General features: G+C 47.4%; 2 non-coding genes across 2 annotated transcripts; one reads left to right on the forward strand and one right to left on the reverse strand.

Annotated features, from left to right (window-relative positions):
- Positions 1-817: 817 nt before the first annotated feature.
- TRNAS-UGA (transfer RNA serine (anticodon UGA)) lies at positions 818-899 on the forward strand. The gene has a single exon. It is a non-coding gene; the product is annotated as a tRNA-Ser (tRNA).
- Positions 900-1,918: 1,019 nt separating this feature from the next.
- Positions 1,919-2,000, reverse strand: TRNAS-AGA (transfer RNA serine (anticodon AGA)). The gene has a single exon. It is a non-coding gene; the product is annotated as a tRNA-Ser (tRNA).
- Between the last annotated feature and the right edge of the window lie 20,913 nt (positions 2,001-22,913).

Raw genomic sequence — 22,913 nt, forward strand, 5'->3', positions numbered from 1 at the left:
TCTCATCTCCTTCTTCTCCTCCTCTCATTTTCTCCTCTTCCTCTCATCTCCTTCTTCTCCTCCTCTCATCTCCTTCTCCTCCTCTCATCTCTTTTTCTTCCTCTCATCTCCTTCTTGTCCTCCTCTCTTTTCCATCTCTCCTCTCTTGTCCTTCTTCTCCTCTCATATCCTTCTTCTTCTCCTCTCATCTTCTTCTCCTCTCATCTTCTTCTGCTCTCATCTCTTTCACATCCTCTCATCTCCTCCTTCTCCTCCTCTCATCTCCTTCTTTTCCTCTTCTCATCTCCTCATTCTCCTCTTCTCAACTCCTTCTCCTCTTCTCATCTCCTTCTTCTCCTCTTCTCATCTCCTTTTTCTCCTCCTCTCCTCTTCTTCTTCTCCTCTTGTCATCTCCTTCTTCTCCTCTTCTCATCTCCTTTTTCTCCTCCTCTCCTCTTCTTCTTCTCCTCTTCTCATCTCCTCCTTCTCCTCTTCTCATCTCCTTCTCCTCCTCTCATCTCCTCCTTCTCCTCCGCTCATCTCCTTCTCCTCTTCCTCATTGTCACATCCTCCACAAGTTTCATTTGTTGATTTTTCCATATAGTCACACAATTATGTTTTTGTTTTCTTTGAATTTTTTTCTACCAAGTGTTTTTCATCTGTGACTTATTCATTACTTAATTTACTCCTTTTTTAAAATGTCTGTCTCATTTGTCTCTTTATTTGGGCACTTTGTGAGGCTGAGCGTTGAGTCATTGACACTGATGTGTCCCCTGAGCCATGATGACCCCGCACCATGATGACCTCACAGCATCGTTAGTTAATGGAATCTGTGGTTGTAGTCGTGGCCGAGTGGTTAAGGCGATGGGCTTGAAATCCATTGGGGTCTCCCCGCGCAGGTTCAAATCCTGCCGACTACGATGTCTTTTGGATTTTCAGGGTTTTCTTCTGCGGTCATGTTCCTCGAGTCACATTAGTTGATGAATTCCATAACTGTGAATTATCTAGAACCGTTTATCATTATAAACACTGAAGATAATTGGGAAATCTACAGAATTTATCTCTCTAATCGCTCTGATCAGGAGACTCCCGACAGCGGCGGCTTTTCTATATTTCGGGTGACGGCGCTCTATAGTAGACTGTTTTTTGCAGGACGGGGCGGTCTTTTCAGGGACATTATATTTATTTATATATTAAATTTTGATGATGTTTTAATCTACTTTTTTCCGGCAGTTTGATGAAAAAGCCTCATTTTGCCATTTTTTTTTTCTTTCTGTTGTTCAACTAAGATGACAGTTTTATAGATCGGGTCGGTCTGGACGCGGCAATACCACATACGTGCTCTTTTATGTTTGTTTTAGTTTTATAGAAATATACGTGTATATTGGTATAATGTATTATATTTTTTTTATTTTTTGGGGATTTTTTTTGAAAAAATATCTTTAATTTTTTGTTTTCTTTAAAACTTTTTCCCCTTAGCCTTTATACGGGACATTAACTTTTATCAGTCTGATTAGATGAGAGTTTTGAGGCGTTAATAACGATTTCCAGAACAAGGAGAACATTTCCCCCAGAGGGGACCGACAGAGGGGACCGACGGCAAAAAAGCGGCTCCTATAGTAAGAAAATAAGAATTGCCGCTATTATAAGAACCATTATTTGTCTGGACTCTGCCGGTCCCGGGACGTCTCGCGGTGTCTCCGTCCTCTCATACCGCTCTGCCCCGATGGAGGATTTACATCTGTGAGTTTATTTTATTTCATCACATTACCGGTGACCGCGATCAGATCAGATCTACAGGAAGAAGGTTCAGTTATAAATTACCAAAATTATTCTACAAAATCCACTTTATTGGGAATTAAACACTGAATGTGAATCCAGGAAAACAATCACAGAGCACAATACTCCGTACATAAAAGCCCATCAAAAAGACTCTCCACGTAATTGGCAGGATTTGAACCTGCACGGGGAGACCCCAATGGATTTCTAGTTCATCGCCTTAACCACTCGGCCACGACTACAGCTGTGAAGGGTAATTGTGGAGTCACCGGCTCATCATCTACACAATGTGCCCTATTCTGAGGGGGAGGGGAACATTATTGTCACTGACTCAGCGCTCAACTCCACAACGTGGCCAAAGGAGGAAAGTCACTTCGTACTGTAATAGGGAGGTACCAGGTCACCTCATACTGTAATAGGGAGGTACTGGGTCAGGACCAAGGAGATAATAGTCCCAATATTAAAAAAAAAAAAAAAAAAAAAGAAAGGCAGGCATCAATCCCGCTACCTCTCCCTTACTAAGCAAATGCTCTACAACCTGAGTTAATATTCTTGTTGGTGACCTCTGAGGTGACTTTTCACCACCTGACAATATCACTGACTTTCTTGGACAAAGTTGTTTTCTGTTCTGTTTTTTTTTTTCTTCTAATCATTGGCAGCCATCGTGTACTGCAGGTATCTGTTCCAGATGTAGGTAGTGGGCTCAGGAGCCGAGTCTGCTGTATACACTGCGGGTGCAGACTGTGCTGTACAGACAACACCTGACTGACTGCAGGTATCTATTCCAGATGTAGGTAGCGGGCTCAGGAGCCGAGTCTGCTCTATATGTGATGTCCTGGACCCCAGGGGTCACAGGTAATAACACCTACCACATTACACACACACCCCCATCCCTTGTGAGGACACATCAGTCACCCGAAAGGGAGACCTGATGCCTCCCTCAGGGCCAGTAGGGCACACCAGGTGGGCGGAGTCAGGCGGAAATACACGCCCACCGAGGAGACTACTCTCCTGAGGCAGGAAATACAAACAGTTTAAGTTTAGGAGAGTGACAGGGAGAGAAGGAGAGTTATAGAGCTGTCAGGGACCCGGGTAGGAGCCTGGGATCCCTGTAACGTCAGGCAGGCAGACGGTGGTGGCCGCCTGCAGGAGTACCGGTACAGCAACCGGCGGAACTGTAGGAACCGGGCCAGGGTTGGAGCCCACCGGCCCTGAACCGGGGAGTCAACCGTTTACTGGAGCACCAGAAACCGGGTACTCAGACCCCGTCTTAGCTTAGAAGCCACTGAGTATAGGCAAATTAACTGATTGCAGTCTGGACCTCACGGGTTCATCCTCACCCAAAGTCCCGAAAGAAGGCAAAAGCCCACCGATACCGGGTAAGAGCCACCGCCAAGGGCCAAACATTCAACGGGCCAGCGCCTGTGGGCAACCGAGGGCTCCTCCGGCAGCTCAACGCCGGGGAGCGGGCTACCACTGTCCAGGCAGGGGAGCCAACAGTCAAACAAGAGGCGCAAGGGAAAGGGGCCACCATCAGCCTCACAAGGGACACAAGCAGCCGGCTGCAGGACCCGACCATACCCGAACTTTGGTTTACCAGTGTCTCTGAGTGTGAATTAATCGTGAGTACACCAGTGCCATCCGGGCACGACACTGCACCGCAGCACGGCACCCTGCACCCCGATAACAACACCGTCGCCAGCACGTCCCCACCGGGCTCCGGAAGAATAAAACTTTTGTTTTCTGCCCAATTTATTAAAAAGGACTTTGTCACCAGGTTGTTGCTTATGTAATCTGAAGACAGCATGCAGTAATGGTTAACACAGAGACTTCAGGGATGCCTCTCTTATCAAACTGTGTGATAGTTTACCTGAAAGCTTATTTTAGCTTTAGGAAATTATCATTGCTAGACTAGGTTAGTAGCAGTCAGCCAGTCTGGCACAACCCCACCTGTGATTAGCAGCTCGATTTCTATAGACATTGTACATACAGTATCGGGCGTGTTTGCGTGGTTATCTCTCTCAGCTCTGCTGCATTGCTAAATCTAAAAACTCTGATTGTGTCATAACGGTTGCACCCAGTGATACATCGCTGGATGCAGGGACTCTTTCTCTACATCATGCTGCTCTCAGATGAGGTAGCAAAATCCTGCTGATGGATTCTCTTTAACCTCTTCATGACATATGACGTATATTTACATCATATGTCGTGTCCCTGCCTTTGATGTGGGATCACGTTATCTCTGACAGCGGGATTTAACATTTGCCGGCGGGGAGCGAGTGATTCCCCGCTGCCATTAGCATCTGTGAGGTGATCATTGGGGCGGATGGATTGTAATGAAAGCCAGGGGTGAGCTGATGACCCCCGTATCTGTCATGATGATCCTCCGAGAGACATTCATACAGAGCAAGGCAGATGCTGACTCTGATGCACTGCAATGGGTTAAATAGTCCAAATCAAACTTAACCCAAGGCTCCAAAAATTGTAATCCAGATCATAATTCTAAATATTTACATAATGGTAATAAAATGTATTCATTACAATAGTAGATCCAAAAATATCCCATGAAGGTGACGAGCATGCGTCAGAGTGGGTCACTGCTGGATCATCAGGATTTTCGACACTGATTGAATATTATTGGGTGATGACAGTGATGTCACTTTTGTGATGTAATAATCTGATGAATGTGTTGGCTCCTCCCAGAGCTCTGCAAACTCCACCCCAAAGAGAAGAGCTCCCATATGGGACTTGTCCTTTTCCTACGTAAGGACATGTAAATATACAGATACTGGCCAGTGACCGGCTCATACATGTACATATACAGATACTGGCCAGTGACCGGCTCATACATGTACATATACAGATACTGGCCGGTGACCGGCTCATACATGTACATATACAGATACTGGCCGGTGACCGGCTCATACATGTACATATACAGATACTGGCCGGTGACCGACTCATACACGTACATATACGGATACTGGCCAGTGACCGGCTAATACTTGTACATATACAGATACTGGCCGGTGACTGGCTCATACATGTACATATACAGATACTGGCCGGTGACCGGCTCATACATGTACATATACAGATACTGGCCAGTGACCGGCTCATACATGTACATATACAGATACTGGCCGGTGACCGGCTCATACATGTACATATACAGATACTGGCCGGTGACCGGCTCATACATGTACATATACAGATACTGGCCGGTGACCGGCTCATACATGTACATATACAGATACTGGCCGGTGACCGGCTCATACATGTACATATACAGATACTAGCCGGTGACCAGGTCATACATGTACATATACAGATACTGGCCGGTGACCGGCTCTGACATGTACATATACACATACTGGCCAGTGACTGGCTCATACATGTACATATACACATACTGGCCGGTGATCGGCTCATACATGTACATATACAGGTACTGGCCGGTGACCGGCTCATACATGTACATATACAGATACTGGCCGGTGACCGGCTCACACATGTACATATACAGATACTGGCCGGTGACCGGCTCATACTTGTACATATACAGATACTTTCCAGTGATCAGCTCATACATGTACATATACAGATACTGGCCAGTGACCGGCTCATGTATGTACATATACAGATACTGGCCAGTGACCGGCTCATACATGCACATATACAGATACTGGCCAGTGACTGGCTTATACATGTACATATACAGATACTGGCCGATGACCGGCTTATACATGTACATATACAGATACTGGCCAGTGACCGGCTCATACATGTACATATACAGATACTGGCCAGTGACCGGCTCATACATGTACATATACAGATACTGGCCGGTGACCGGCTCATACATGTACATATACAGATACTGGCCGGTGACCGGCTCATACATGTACATATACAGATACTGGCCGGTGACCGGCTCATACATGTACATATACAGATACTGGCCGGTGACCGGCTCATACATGTACATATACAGATACTGGCCGGTGACCGGCTCATACATGTACATATACAGATACTGGCCGGTGACCGGCTCATACATGTACATATACAGATACTGGCCGGTGACCGGCTCATACACGTACATATACAGATACTGGCCGGTGACGGGCTCATACATGTACATATACAGATACTGGCCAGTGACCGGCTCATACACGTACATATACAGATACTGGCCGGTGACCGGCTCATACATGTACATATACAGATACTGGCCGGTGACCAGGTCATACATGTAAATATACAGATACTGACTGGTGACCATCTCATACATATACATACAGATACTGGCCGGTGACCGGCTCATACATGTACATATACAGATACTGGCCGGTGACCAGCTCATACATGTACATATACAGATACTGGCCGGTGACCGGCTCATACATGTACATATACAGATACTGGCCAGTGACCAGGTCATACATGTACATATACAGATACTAACCGGTGACTGGCTCATACTTGTACATATACAGATACTGGCCGGTGACCGGCTCATACATGTACATATACAGATACTGGCCGGTGACCGGCTCATACATGTACATATACAGATACTGGCCAGTGACCGGCTCATACATGTACATATACAGATACTGACCAGTGACGGGCTCATACATGTACATATACAGATACTGGCCGGTGACCAGGTCATACATGTACATATACAGATACTGGCCGGTGACTGGCTCATACATATACATACAGATACTGGCCGGTGACCGGCTCATACATGTACATATACAGATACTGGCCGGTGACCGGCTCATACATGTACATATACAGATACTGGCCGGTGACCGTCTCATACATATACATATACAGATACTGGCCAGTGACCAGGTCATACATGTACATATACAGATACTGGCCGGTGACCGGCTCATGTATGTACATATACAGATACTGGCCAGTGACCGGGTCATACATGTACATATACACATACTGGCCGGTGACTGGCTCATACATATACATACAGATACTGGCCGGTGACCGGCTCATACATGTACATATACAGATACTGGCCGGTGACCGGCTCATACATGTACATATACAGATACTGGCCAGTGACCGGCTCATACATGTACATATACAGATACTGGCTGGTGACCGGCTCATACATGTACATATACAGATACTGGCTGGTGACCGGCTCATACATGTACATATACAGATACTGGCCAGTGACCGGGTAATACATGTACATATACAGATACTGGCCGGTGACCGGCTCATACATGTACATATACAGATACTGGCCAGTGACCGGCTCATACATGTACATATACAGATACTGGCCAGTGACCGGCTCATACATGTACATATACAGATACTGGCCAGTGACCGGCTCATACATGTACATATACAGATACTGGCCGGTGACCGGCTCATACATGTACATTTACAGATACTGGCCGGTGACCGGCTCATGTATGTACATATACAGATACTGGCCGGTGACCGGGTCATACATGTACATATACAGATACTGGCCGGTGACCGGCTCATACATATACATACAGATACTGGCCGGTGACCGGCTCATACATGTACATATACAGATACTGGCCGGTGACCGGCTCATACATGTACATATACAGATACTGGCCAGTGACCAGGTCATACATGTACATATACAGATACTGGCCGGTGACCGGCTCATGTATGTACATATATATATACTGGCCGGTGACCGGCTCATACCTGTACATATACAGATACTGGCCGGTGACCGGCTCATACATGTACATATACAGATACTGGCCGGTGACCAGCTCATACACGTACATATACAGATACTGGCCAGTGACCGGCTCATACATGTACATATACAGATACTGGCCGGTGACCGGCTCATACATGTACATATACAGATACTGGCCGGTGACCAGGTCATACATGTACATATACAGATACTGGCCGGTGACCGGCTCATACATATACATACAGATACTGGCCGGTGACCGGCTCATACATGTACATATACAGGTACTGGCCGGTGACTAGCTCATACATGTACATATACAGATACTGGCCGGTGACCAGGTCATACATGTACATATACAGATACTGGCCGGTGACCGGCTCACACATATACATACAGATACTGGCCGGTGACCGGCTCATACATGTACATATACAGATACTGGCCGGTGACCGTCTCATACATATACATATACAGATACTGGCCAGTGACCAGGTCATACATGTACATATACAGATACTGGCCGGTGACCGTCTCATACATATACATATACAGATACTGGCCAGTGACCGGGTCATACATGTACATATACAGATACTGGCCGGTGACCGGCTCATACATATACATACAGATACTGGCCAGTGACCAGGTCATACATGTACATATACAGATACTGGCCGGTGACCGTCTCATACATATACATATACAGATACTGGCCAGTGACCGGGTCATACATGTACATATACAGATACTGGCCGGTGACCGGCTCATACATGTACATATACAGATACTGGCCGGTGACCGGCTCATACATATACAGATACTGGCCAGTGACCGGCTCATACATATACAGATTCTGGCCAAACACCGGCTCATACATATACAGATACTGGCCAGTGACCGGCTCATACATATACAGATACTGGCCAGTGACCGGGTCATACATGTACATATACAGATACTGGCCGGTGACCGGCTAATACTTGTACATATACAGATACTGGCCGGTGACTGGCTCATACATGTACATATACAGATAATGGCCGGTGACCGGCTCATGTATGTACATATACAGATACTGGCCAGTGACCGGCTTACACATGTACATATACAGATACTGGCCGGTGACCGGCTCACACATGTACATATACAGATACTGGCCGGTGACCGGCTCATACATGTACATATACAGATACTGGCCGGTGACCGGCTCATACATGTACATATACAGATACTGGCCGGTGACCGGCTCATACTTGTACATATACAGATACTGGCTGGTGACCGGCTCATACTTGTACATATACAGATACTGGCCAGTGATCGGCTCATACATGTACATATACAGATACTGGCCAGTAACCGGCTCATGTATGTACATATACAGATACTGGCCAGTGACCGGCTCATACATGTACATATACAGACACTGGCCAGTGACCGGCTCATACATGTACATATACAGATACTGGCCGGTGACCGGCTCATACATGTACATATACAGATACTGGCCGGTGACCGGCTCATACATGTACATATACAGATACTGGCCGGTGACCGGCTCATACATGTACATATACAGATACTGGCCGGTGACCGGCTCATACATGTACATATACAGATACTGGCCGGTGACCGGCTCATACATGTACATATACAGATACTGGCCAGTGACCGGCTCATACATGTACATATACAGATACTGGCCGGTGACCGGCTCATACATGTACATATACAGATACTGGCCGGTGACCGGCTCATACATGTACATATACAGATACTGGCCGGTGATCGGCTCATACTTGTACATGTACAGATACTGGCCGGTGACCGGCTCATACATGTACATATACAGATACTAGCCGGTGACCAGGTCATACATGTACATATACAGATACTGGCCGGTGACCGGCTCTGACATGTACATATACACATACTGGCCAGTGACTGGCTCATATATGTACATATACACATACTGGCCGGTGATCGGCTCATACATGTACATATACAGGTACTGGCCGGTGACCGGCTCATACATGTACATATACAGATACTGGCCGGTGACCGGCTCACACATGTACATATACAGATACTGGCTGGTGACCGGCTCATACTTGTACATATACAGATACTTTCCAGTGATCGGCTCATACATGTACATATACAGATACTGGCCAGTGACCGGCTCATGTATGTACATATACAGATACTGGCCAGTGACCGGCTCATACATGCACATATACAGATACTGGCCAGTGACTGGCTTATACATGTACATATACAGATACTGGCCGATGACCGGCTTATACATGTACATATACAGATACTGGCCAGTGACCGGCTCATACATGTACATATACAGATACTGGCCAGTGACCAGCTCATACATGTACATATACAGATACTGGCCGGTGACCGGCTCATACATGTACATATACAGATACTGGCCGGTGACCGGCTCATACATGTACATATACAGATACTGGCCATTGACCGGCTCATACATGTACATATACAGATACTGGCCGGTGACCGGCTCATACATGTACATATACAGATACTGGCCGGTGACCGGCTCATACATGTACATATACAGATACTGGCCAGTGATCGGCTCATACACGTACATATACAGATACTGGCCGGTGACCGGCTCATACATGTACATATACAGATACTGGCCAGTGACCGGCTCATACACGTACATATACAGATACTGGCCGGTGACCGGCTCATACATGTACATATACAGATACTGGCCGGTGACCAGGTCATACATGTAAATATACAGATACTGACCGGTGACCGGCTCATACATATACATACAGATACTGGCCGGTGACCGGCTCATACATGTACATATACAGATACTGGCCGGTGACCAGCTCATACATGTACATATACAGATACTGGCCGGTGACCGGCTCATACATGTACATATACAGATACTGGCCAGTGACCAGGTCATACATGTACATATACAGATACTAACCGGTGACTGGCTCATACTTGTACATATACAGATACTGGCCGGTGACCGGCTCATACATGTACATATACAGATACTGGCCGGTGACCGGCTCATACATGTACATATACAGATACTGGCCAGTGACCGGCTCATACATGTACATATACAGATACTGACCAGTGACCGGCTCATACATGTACATATACAGATACTGGCCGGTGACCAGGTCATAGATGTACATATACAGATACTGGCCGGTGACCGGCTCATACATATACATACAGATACTGGCCGGTGACCGGCTCATACATAATAATAATAATAATAATCTTTATTTCTATAGCGCCAACATATTCCGCAGCGCTTTACAATTCAGGAGGAACATATACATATCATATACATAAACATATACAAACAAATAACAATTATAGAGGATACAATATTTAAAAGGAAAAATGGCAACCCTGCTCGTGAGAGCTTACAATCTACAATGAGATGGGGGGAGGGGCAAGGTACAAGTGTTTATTTAAAATGACAATCCAGCCAGCTCAGGGGGATAGATGATGGCTTCCTGAACAGTTGGCCAGAGCCTTGAGATGCATTTGGGTGCCATGGAGTTTGACGTGGGGTTATGTTCTGAGAAGTTGTAGAGGGATTAGGTGAAATTAGTTTGGCTAGGGAGTGTGATAGGCCACCCTAAAAAGATGCGTTTTTAGGGAGCGTCTGAAGCTGAGTAAGTTGTGATTTGTCCTAACTTCTTGGGGTAGAGCATTCCAGAGGTTTGGTGCAGCTCGGAAGAAGTCTTGGATTCGGGAGTGGGAGGTTCGAATTAGTGTGGATGTTAGTCGAAAGTCATTTGCAGAGCGTAGAGATACATGTACATATACAGATACTGGCTGGTGACCGGCTCATACATGTACATATACAGATACTGGCCGGTGACCGGCTCATACATGTACATATACAGTTCTGGCCAAAAGTATTGGCACCCCTGCAATTCTGTCAGATAATACTCAGTTTCGTCCTGAAAATGATTGCAATCACAGATTCTTTGGTATTATCTTCTTTTAATTTGTCTTCAATGAAGAAAAAAAAAAACAAATTGTCATAAAGCCAAATTGGATATAATTCCACACCAAACATAAAAAAGGGGGTGGACAAAAGTATTGGCACTGTGTGAATAATCCTGTGATGCTTCTGTAATTTGTGTAATAACAGCGCCTGTAACTTACCTGTGGCACCTAACAGGTGCTGGCAATAATAAATCACACTTGCAGCCGGTGACATGGATTAAAGTTGACTCAACCTCTGTCCTGTGTCCTTGTGTGCACCACATTGAGCACGGAGAAAAGAAAGAAGACCAAAGAACTGTCTGAGGACTTGAGAATCCAAATTGTGAGGAAGCATGAGCAATCTCAAGGCTACAAGTCCATCTCCAAAGACCTGAAGTTCCTGTGTCTACGGTGCGCAGTGTCATCCAGAAGTGTAAAGCCCATGGCACTGTGGTAACCTCCCTAGATGTGGAAGGAAAAGAAAAATTGACGAGAGATTTCAACGCCAGATTGTGCGGATGGTGGATAAAGAACCTCGACTAACATCCAAACAAGTTCAAGCTGCCCTGCAGTCCGAGGGTACAACAGTGTCAACCCGTACTATCCGTTGGCGTCTAAATGAAAAGGGACTGTATGGTAGGATACCCAGGAAGACCCCACTTCTTACCCCGAGACATAAAAAAGCCAGGCTGGAGTTTGCCAAAACTTACCTGAGAAAGCCTAAAACGTTTTGGAAGAATGTTCTCTGGTCAGATGAGACAAAAGTAGAGCTTTTTGGGAAAAGCCATCAACATAGAGTTTACAGGAAAAAAAGAGGCATTCAAAGAAAAGAACACGGTCCCTACAGTCAAACATGGCGGAGGTTCCCTGATCTTTTGGGGTTGCTTCGCTGCCTCTGGCACTGGACTGCTTGACCGTGTGCATGGCATTATTAAGTCTGAAGACTACCAACAAATTTTGCAGCATAATGTAGGGCCCAGTGTGAGAAAGCTGGGACTCCCTCAGAGGTCATGGGTCTTCCAGCAGGACAATGACCCAAAACACACTTCAAAAAGCACTAGAAAATGGTTTGAGAGAAAGCACTGGAGACTACTAAAGTGGCCAGCAATGAGTCGAAACCTGAACCCCATAGAATACCTGTGGAGAGATCTCACAATGGCAGTTTGTAGAAGGCACCCTTCACATCTCAGGGACCTGGAGCAGTTTGCCAAAGAAGAATGGTCTAAAATTCCAGCAGAGCATTGTAAGAAGCTCATTGATGGAACCAGAAGCGGTTGTGCGCAGTTATTTTGGCTAAAGGTTGTGCAACCGAGTATTAGGCTAAGGGTGCCAATACTTTTGTCTGGCCCATTTTTGGAGTTTTGTGTGAAATGATCAATGATTTGATTTTTCTTTCATTCTCTTTTGTGTTTTTTCATTGCAAGCAAAATAAATGAAGATAATAATACCAAAGAATTTGTGATTGCAATCATTTACAGGAAGAAACTGAGTATTATCTGACAGAATTGCAGGGGTGCCAATACTTTTGGCCAGCACTGTACATATACTGGCAGGTGACCGGCTCATACATGTACATATACAGATACTGGCCGGTGACCGGCTCATACATGTACATATACACATACTGGCCGGTGACCGGATCATACTAGTGTGACGCCTTGGACCAGCCAGGTAGTCACAGATAGAGCCCCGCACAACACCAGTCCCCTAACAAGGTTTCAGCAGCCAACTATTTAAACCCTAGTCACCTCCCTCAGTGCTTGATGGACACACCAGGGGGCGGAACGAGGCGGTTGGACACGCCCACCGAGGAGTTCAGAGAGCCTGAGTCAGGAAAACACAGTTCAGTTCAGTTTGTCAGTTCAGTTTGAGAGTGCAGTGGAGGTCAGGCCTGTGTGACAGGCCTGTAGCAGACTGACAGGTGCCAGGGTAGGAGCCCGGGCACCTTTGGCTAGGAGGCATACGGAGGCCTCTGCTTGCAGGAGCCGGGAAGACGGTTCGGTGGAAACGTGGTGGACCGGGACAGGGTAGTGGCCCGCCGGTACCGACCCGGGGAACCGACTCGGAAACCGGAGCACACAGGCGGTACTCAGACCCTGAAACGAGGTCCAGAAGCTACTGGGGGCTAGCTAATTAACTGATTCCGGCCAGGACTATAGGTCCTGTCCCACCCAAAGTCCCGACTGAAGACAACAGCCCAACGAGGGGGATAGAAAGCCACCGCAACGGCAGAGAGATCCCACGGGCCAGCGTCTGCGGGCAAAGGGCTCTTCCGACATCCACAAGCCGAGGAGCAGACTCCTGATGCTGCAGGCGCAGGTCTATCACACAAAATAGGTGCAGGAGAAAGGCAGAGACCACCAACCGGGTGGGGGACCAGACTGCAGCCCACTGCGGGCACTGACCACCATCACCTTGGTTTACCAGAGACTCAAGTGTTTCATTCTAATAGTGAGTACACCAGTGCCCTTCGGCCACCCATCTCCCTGTGTGCTGTTTCTATTTGTCTTAGTTAAAACTGTTATTTAATGTTTTTCATGCCTGTCTCTGCTGCCATCTACTGGTCAGACTTTTCGGCTCCTCTGTTTCTTTTGCCCAGCCCATGGGAGTGTCTGATGACCCTCTTGCATCACTTACTGGGATGTTCATTCCAGCCAGAGCCTTTGTGAGAACAACATCTCTTATTGGAGCTTCTAGGAGCAAAGTCTTCTGACCACGTAGTAGCTACAGAGGCAAGCATCACTGGAAGATTTCAATGCCAGGTACTTGGATTACTGCACTCTGCATGTCCTAACCTTTGGAGAAATAAACCACCATTGTTTCATCTCAGCATGTGCATGTTTCACTCTGGAGCGCTCTGGTCCTGTCTGCCTCACCTATAGGAAAAACGAAGGTAAGACTCTCACAACCTCTCACAACTGCGCACCTTCCATCGCCTTTAAGTGGGGACAGAACAGTCAGAAGACTGCTTAAGAGCTCAATACCCCGGCTACAGATCCCTAAGAGCCCTGTAACTTCCCATGTAATCTGCCTAGCAACAAGCCTTGTGCACTAGTCTGCCTGCACAGTGCATGCCTGGACAAGCCTAAGGGGAAGCTCTCCCATCTGCCACGTCCTGTGTCACCTCTGCTTGCATTGTAAAGGGACAGTTTATGCACCTGCTGTTTCCCTCTTGCCATACCCCTTCTATAGACTTGCAGTACATTATACCCCATTACTGCACATCGCTGCACTGCGAACCCCAAGTTTTACTGAAGACACCTTGGGAATCTCATCAGGGAGGCCTTGCAGAGCTGCACAACGATTTTTGGACCCCTATTCAAAAGTCAAGTTTCTTAAAGAGACAGTACACCTTAAATCAAAATGGCTGAAAAAGACCTTGGAAAGTTCCTCACTGCTGAAACAGAGCAAATACAATCTGATACTGTCCATTATGAAGCCCAGGAGGCAGAGCCCACGCTTTCAGCAGACCAAGTTGTCCGACCGAAGCGCTCTTCCAAACCCACGATAAAGGCCGCTGAAAACTATCACACTATGAAAGATGAGCTATGTGAACACCTGGAAGAACAGTGGGAACGAGTCACCTATTACATGCCAAGACTTGAATCCTCATCAGGTGATGCCACATGCTTACAAGCCGCTCTGGAACGGCTGAACACAGCTCATGAAAGATACAAGAGACTGTCAACAAGGTACATTACCTTTCTAAAAGACTCTAAAATTGATGAAGCGCTTTCAGACCTGAGCAAGGCAGAAGAGGTGGACAAGGAAAGAGATGCCAAGGTGCAAGATGCCATAGACAAAGCCGGACACCGTATCTCTCACCAGCAAGAAACCAGATCACACCGATCAACCTCATCTAGACGTTCCTCTCGGTCATCCGGGTCATCATCCTCAAGAAGCTCAGCCCTGAGCGACAGGATACTAGAGGCCCGCATAAGAGCAGAGGAATCCAAGGTGAGACGTTCCTTCACAGAAAGAGAAGTAGAGGAAGAAGCCAAAAGGACAGAAGCAGAAGCCCTTGCAAAAGCAGAAGCTGCTAAAGCAGAAGCCCTTGCAAAAGCAGAAGCTGCTAAAGCAGAAGCCAAAAGGGCAGAAGCAGAAGCCCTTGCAAAAGCAGAAGCTGCTAAAGCAGAAGCCCTTGCAAAAGCAGAAGCTGCTAAAGCAGAAGCCCTTGCAAAAGCAGAAGCCGCTAAAGCAGAAGCCCATGCAAAAGCAGAAGCCGCTAAAGCGGAAGCCAAAAGGGCAGAAGCGGAGGCTCGGATAAAGATTATTCGGTCACAGATGGAAGAGGAAGTTGCGCTAGCTAAAGTGAGACTACTTGAGCAAGCATTGATCCACGGTCCTGATCCAGCTGACTCGCCACCACTAGAAGCAGACAATCCAGTTGATCGCACAAGAGACTATGTACTGAATCAGTTACCTGTAGCAACCCCGGTTTGCAGTACCGTCCAAGCCGACAACACCGAAACCTCCAACTTACCTCTCCCAGTGCCAGTACCACCTAAAGCACCCGAGCAAATTAATAACAGTCACCAAGAGGTGCCCTCTCAAACACAGCCACCACAGCAAGATGGCAACCAAGTGTTTCCTGACCCACTTCCACAGCTCAAGCAGCGGTCATCAGAATCTACAGAGGCTAAACCACAGCTCAACCCTGCAGCAACGTCATTTTACCCGGGAACATCTCATCCATTCATGCCAGGCAGCCCATACGCCCCAGGGGCATCACGAGTCGTCGTGGCAACAAGTGGTGAGAAATCAGATATGTCTGAGTTTGCCAGGTTCATGGTGAGCAGAGAGCTAATCAACACTAGTCTCACGAAATTCGATGATCGTGCAGAGAGCTACAGGGCCTGGAAAGCAACTTTCAAGGCAGCCATCGCCAATCTCAACTTCACTGCGGAACAGGAGCTCGACCTCCTGATCAAGTGGTTGGGCCCAGGCTCTACAAACCGTATCAAGAGCCTCAGAACCGTCTATGTGGGACAAGCAGAAGCAGGTCTCGCTGCTGCATGGCAGAGACTGGAACGCACCTTTGGCAGCGCAGAAGCAATAGAGAAAGCCCTATTCAAGAGACTGCAGGACATCCCAAAGATCAACCTTAAAGAAGTCCACAAGCTTCAAGACCTAAGTGATCTGCTCATGGAGCTGGAGCTCGCCAAAAGAGACCCTCGTCTGTCTGGGCTGTGCTACCTGGATACAGCCCATGGAGTGAACCCAATCGTGGTGAAGCTGCCATACAGTCTGCAGGAGAAATGGGCAACGTCAGTCTCAAGGTACAAAAGAATGAATGACGTCACCTTTCCCCCATTTATTCAGTTCTGCAAGTTCATTGACGAGCAGGCCCAGATGAGGAACGACCCCAGCCTCGACTTCCTAGAGTTCAACACTTTGGCAGCTGCAACAACATCATCGTCAAGGTATGAAGGTGCCATTCACAAACGCAGAGACATTAAGAACACTGTGAGTGTCAGGAAGACTGAGCTACCATCACCTGCAGCACGCACAGATAAACAGAACACCATCTCATCACGAGATAAGTCTTTCAATCAAGAATGTCCTATCCATAAAAAACCGCATTCACTGAACAAGTGCAGAGGGTTTAGATCTAAAACCCTACAGGAGCGCAAGAAAGTCCTCACAGAGCTTGGGATCTGTTTCAAATGCTGCGCATCACTTGAGCACATGGCCAAGGACTGTAAATCCATTGTCAAGTGTGAGGAGTGTCATAGCGAAAAACACATTTCAGCCATGCACCCAACCCAGCTAGCTAGTGACACACCGGCTGCAGTCACCACCACTCCCACTCCAAGTCATGGCGGGGAGCCCAAGAATCAGACTGACACCACCACAGCCGTCTCCTGCTCATGCTCAGAGGTATGTGGAGAGGGCCAAACACATAAATGTTGTGCCCGAATATGCCTCATCAAGGTTTATCCCGAGGGACATCCAGAAAAGGCAATGAAGGTGTATGCCATCATAGACGACCAAAGCAACCGGTCCCTAGCAGGAACCAAATTCTTTGAAGCCTTCGGAATTAATGGACCATCAGAACCCTACACCTTGAACACCTGCTCAGGTCGCATTGAGACTAGCGGCAGAAGAGCCCAGGGATTCATTGCTTCGCCTATCAATGGGAAGACTGAAATACCTCTACCAACGCTCGTTGAATGTGACCAAATACCCAGCCACAGGAATGAAATTCCTACCCCAGAAGCTGCATTTCATCAACCACACCTAAGACACCTCGCTAGTGTTATCCCACCTCTGGACAATAACGCAGAGATTCTACTCCTGCTCGGCAGAGACAATCTAAGGGTACACAAGGTGCGACAACAGTGTAATGGGCCTGACTATGCACCATACGCCCAGAGACTGGACTTGGGATGGGTAGTCATAGGAAATGTGTGCGTTGATCGATCAGAAATTGATTCCTTCAAGACTTATGTGCATGGAGATGGGCGCACAACCTGCTTAAAGCCATGTCCTCATCACTATGAAGTGAAAGAGAAGTCTCCAGACACAATACAGCTACCTGACATCGCTTCTTCTCTGCATATCGACAACTTGGGAAGATCAGTCTTTCACACAACCAAGGACGACGATAAAGTAGCCTTGTCAGTAGAGGACAGAGAATTCATCGGAATAATGGACTGTGAGTTTTCTAAAGACAAAACCAACCATTGGGTCTCTCCATTACCCTTCCGATCTACCAGGGTAAGACTCCCAAACAACCGAGCTCAAGCTCAGACCAGATTTAACTCTCTTCAGCGTTCTATGAGCAGCAAACCTGAAATGAGAGAACATATTGTTGCCTTTATGGACAAAATATTCCGCAACAACCACGCAGAACCTGCTCCATTCTTGAAGAAGAACGAAGAGTGTTGGTATCTGCCTTCATTCGGTGTATACCACCCACGAAAACCGAATCATATCAGGGTTGTCTTCGACTCCAGCGCCAAACATGAAGGCGTATCCCTTAACGATGTTCTCCTCACAGGTCCTAACCTAACAAACAACTTGGTAGGAGTATTGCTGAGGTTCAGAAAAGAGCTTGTCGCCATCACTGCCGATATTGAACAGATGTTCCACTGTTTCCTAGTCAGAGAGGACCACCGGAACTTCCTCAGATTTCTGTGGTACAAGGATAATGACACCAAAAAAGAGATGGTGGAATATCGTATGAGGGTCCACGTGTTTGGAAACAGCCCTTCACCCGCAGTTGCAACCTATGGTCTCCGGAGAACCGCATTAGAGGGATAGTCCGAGTATGGAACAGATGCCAGAGGCTTTGTTGAGAAAGACTTTTATGTAGACGATGGGCTCAAATCACTACCCACCGAGGAAGAAGCCATTGATTTGCTCAAAAGGACTCAAGGCATGCTGTCCCAGGCAAAACTCAGGTTACACAAAATTGCTTCCAATAGCCTGACCGTAATGAGAGCCTTTGAGTCGGGTGATCACGCCCCTGGATTCAAGGACATTGACTTGGGGCTAGACAGTCCACCCGTGCAGAGGAGCCTGGGCATCAGATGGGATCTTGCAGCCGACTCCTTCGGATTTCAAGTAAGTTGCTCAGACAAGCCATTCACAAAACGTGGTGTCCTCTCTATAGTGAACAGCTTGTTCGACCCACTGGGATTTGTGGCGCCTATCACTATACAAGGCAAATCCTTGCTGAGACAATTCTCTGAAACCGTCAAGGACTGGGATACCCCACTCCCTTCTGACAAACAGCAAAAATGGGAAGCTTGGAAACAGTCGTTGTGTGGGTTGAACAACATCCACATCCCAAGATATTATCTCAAAATCTCCCTCACCTCTAGCATAAAGAAGGAACTGCACATCTTCTCAGACGCCTCCACAGAAGCTATAGCAGCAGTTGCATACCTGAAAGTGACAGACCCCAATGGACAAAACTACGTTGGATTTGTATTTGGCAAGGCGAAGCTGGCCCCGAAGCCCGACCATACCATTCCCAGACTGGAACTCTGTGGCACCGTTTTGGCAGTGGAAATTGCGGACTTCATACGACAAGAACTGTGTGTCGAAATAGATGAGGTCCAATACTACACTGACAGTAAGGTCGTTTTAGGTTACATCTACAATCAATCAAGACGATTTTATGTGTACGTCAGTAACCGCATTGAAAGGATCAGGAGATCCTCCAAACCAGAACAATGGCGTTATGTACCATCTGAACTGAATCCAGCAGATCACGCAACTAGACCTATGTCTATAAGTTCTTTTGCTAACTCTTCTTGGCTTACGGGTCCAGAGTTCCTGCTGAGACAGTCAGAAGAAGGTGTCCAGGAAGCCTTCAGCATCCTAGATCCAGACAACGATCCAGATGTCCGAGCTGAAGTCAATACCCTGGCCACCAGTGCAGAAAAAACTTCCAACCTCGGTTGCCAACGTTTTGAACGTTTCTCCAGCTGGATGAGGCTCGTCAGGACTGTCGCTAGGTTAGTGCATATCGCCAGATGCTGTCGTACTGACCTTAAAACCAAAGGCTGTCATCGCTGGCATGTCTGCCACAAAGCCCTTTCTGCTGAGGACATCTCCCATAGCGAGTCCCTCATAATACGCCACCTCCAACAGAGTGAATTCGCCATAGAATGGAAGTGTTTATACAACAAACAGCAGATTCCATTAAGAAGTTCTCTCGCCAATTTAAACCCAGTCATCGACAGTTTCGGCTTACTGAGAGTTGGTGGTCGTTTAAATCAGGCTCATCTTGGAGTTGCAGAACAAAATCCTCTCATCATTCCCAACAAACACCATGTTACAGTCTTGCTGATCCGACACCACCATGAAAAGACTGAACACCAAGGCAGGCAAATTACAGAAGGTGCTTTACGGTCTGCAGGCCTCTGGATTATTGGAATGAAGAGACGTGTAGCACAAATACTACACGATTGTGTGCACTGTCGTAAAGCGAGAGGAAAACAACTGTACCAGCAAATGGCTGACTTGCCTACAGACAGACTTTCCACAGAGCCACCTTTCACCTACGTGGGCCTAGACGTTTTCGGACCATGGATGGTGTCCACACGCAGAACTCGCGGAGGCCAAGCAAACAGCAAGCGGTGGGCTGTGTTATTCACCTGCATGAGTGTTCGAGCCGTTCACATTGAGGTGTTAGAGTCCATGGATACCTCCAGCCTAATCAACGCCTTGAGAAGGTTCCTTGCCATCAGAGGACCAGTGAAACAGCTGAGGTCTGACCGTGGAAGCAACTTCGTCGGTGCATGTAGAGAACTGAACATCGACACCAAACCTATCCAAGATCAGCTGGCAGAGAAAGGTTGCACCTGGATCTTCAATCCCCCTCACAGTTCTCACATGGGAGGCTCCTGGGAGAGGATGATCGGGATTTCACGCAACATCTTGAACTCCATGCTAATGGACGTCAATTCCTCAAGACTCACACATGAGACTCTAGTCACTCTTTTAGCTGAAGTCTCAGCCATTATCAATTCAAGACCCCTTGTGCCGGTGACCATGGATCCAGAAACACCAACCATATTAATTCCTACTATTCTCATTACCCAAAAAACTGACAACGCGGTAATGCCCAGCGGAGAGTTCACCCACGCGAACACTTATCAAAAACACTGGAAACGGGTTCAATACTTGGCTGACTACTTCTGGAACCGATGGAGGAAGGAATACCTCACCATTCTTCAAGGAAGAAAGAAGTGGCGACATCCCAAGCCGAACCTCAAGGAAGGAGACCTAGTCCTCATGAAAGATCAGACCACAGAAAGGACTGACTGGCCTATGGGACTAATTACTAGGATACTGCCTAGTCAGGACGGCAATGTTCGGAAGGTGGAGCTAAAGGTCATCAGGAAAGGTGAGACGAAGACCTTTGCAAGGCCAATCCACGAACTTGTTCTGCTTTTGCCCATAGAGAGCGACCCTACAGGATGAACGCTACCGGACCTGAACTTTGAGCCATCCTTCTTGTTTTGGACTCAATTGAGCTTGTTTTTGCATTTAACATGCCTTTCCTTTCAGGTTGTATTATGGACTCAATAGTGAAATCCCCAAAGTGAATTTCAGACGGGGAGTGTGCTGTTTCTATTTGTCTTAGTTAAAACTGTTATTTAATGTCTTTCATGCCTGTCTCTGCTGCCATCTACTGGTCAGACTTTTCAGCTCCTCTGTTTCTTTTGCCCAGCCCATGGGAGTGTCTGATGACCCTCTTGCATCACTTCCTGGGATTTTCATTCCAGCCAGAGCTTTTGTGAGAGCAACATCTCTTATTGGAGCTACTAGGAGCAAAGTCTTCTGACCACGTAGTAGCTACAGAGGCAAGCATCACTGGAAGATTTCAATGCCAGGTACTTGGATTACTGCACTCTGCATGTCCTAACCTTTGGAGAAAATAAACCACCATTGTTTCATCTCAGCATGTGCATGTTTCACTCTGAAGTGCTCAAGGTCCTGTCTGCCCCACCTATAGGAAAAACGAAGGTAAGACTCTCACAACCTCTCACAACTACGCACCTTCCATCGCCTTTAAGTGGGGACAGAACACCCTGCACCGTCCAACTACTACTCCCACAATGGGTTTCGGGGCCACCATCCCTACCCACGGAGGGGTTAACAACTTGCTGCGCAACATCTCCCCCGGGTGCCCCGTTACTGCAGCGGTGGTGTCCACCTTCACCACAACCCGTGGGTGGCGTCACAAACTCAAACTGAGGTAGTCAGTGGTGGCTGGGCCCGGCTCCGTGGCCCTGGTGGGTGTCAGTTGAATATGTGGCTGGAATTAAAGTTTGTGTTCGTGACGCCACCTGTGGTATGCGGCTAATAAGCCGCCGCTGCTGTATGAGGCCTCTGGGGGATGATATGGCAGCAATGGTGGTACTACTCCCCACAGGTGGAGAAGTGCCCCGGGGCACAGTTGGTGCTTATGAGTGTCTATGCAGATGAAATAACAGAGGCAACTCCAAGGGTGCAGTTTCAAGTTCTTTAGTCACAATTCTTGTCAAGGCCGGCAGGAACCCTTGGACTGCTGGGACCACTGTCAGGGACCTCCGCCGTTTCTGGGTGATTCTTGGAGCAAAACCCGGTGCCCTTCTCTTAAGTGTCTCTGTCTTCAGCTGTCTCCTTAAACCTTGCCTTTGTAGGATAAACCTGGCTCGGCCTCCACAACAGCCTCCAGGCTGGGGGGTCACCTGTCGGCTGATTACCCCTTTTCTAGAAGTTCTGCTGTGGGCTGTGGCCCGGGGAGTTTACAACATTCCCTGGGCTTCGGTTTTTACTGTTTGGAGATGATTTTGCACTCCTCCGGTTTCTAGGGACCGTCCCCTGCTGCAGCTTGATCCCTCCACCAATGTTCCTGTGGAACAGGCCACCGCAGCTCTACAGCTACCCGTGGCCCTGGGAT

The sequence above is a fragment of the Anomaloglossus baeobatrachus genome, chromosome 3 (assembly GCF_048569485.1).
Source record: "Anomaloglossus baeobatrachus isolate aAnoBae1 chromosome 3, aAnoBae1.hap1, whole genome shotgun sequence".
Lineage (NCBI taxonomy): Eukaryota > Metazoa > Chordata > Amphibia > Anura > Aromobatidae > Anomaloglossus > Anomaloglossus baeobatrachus.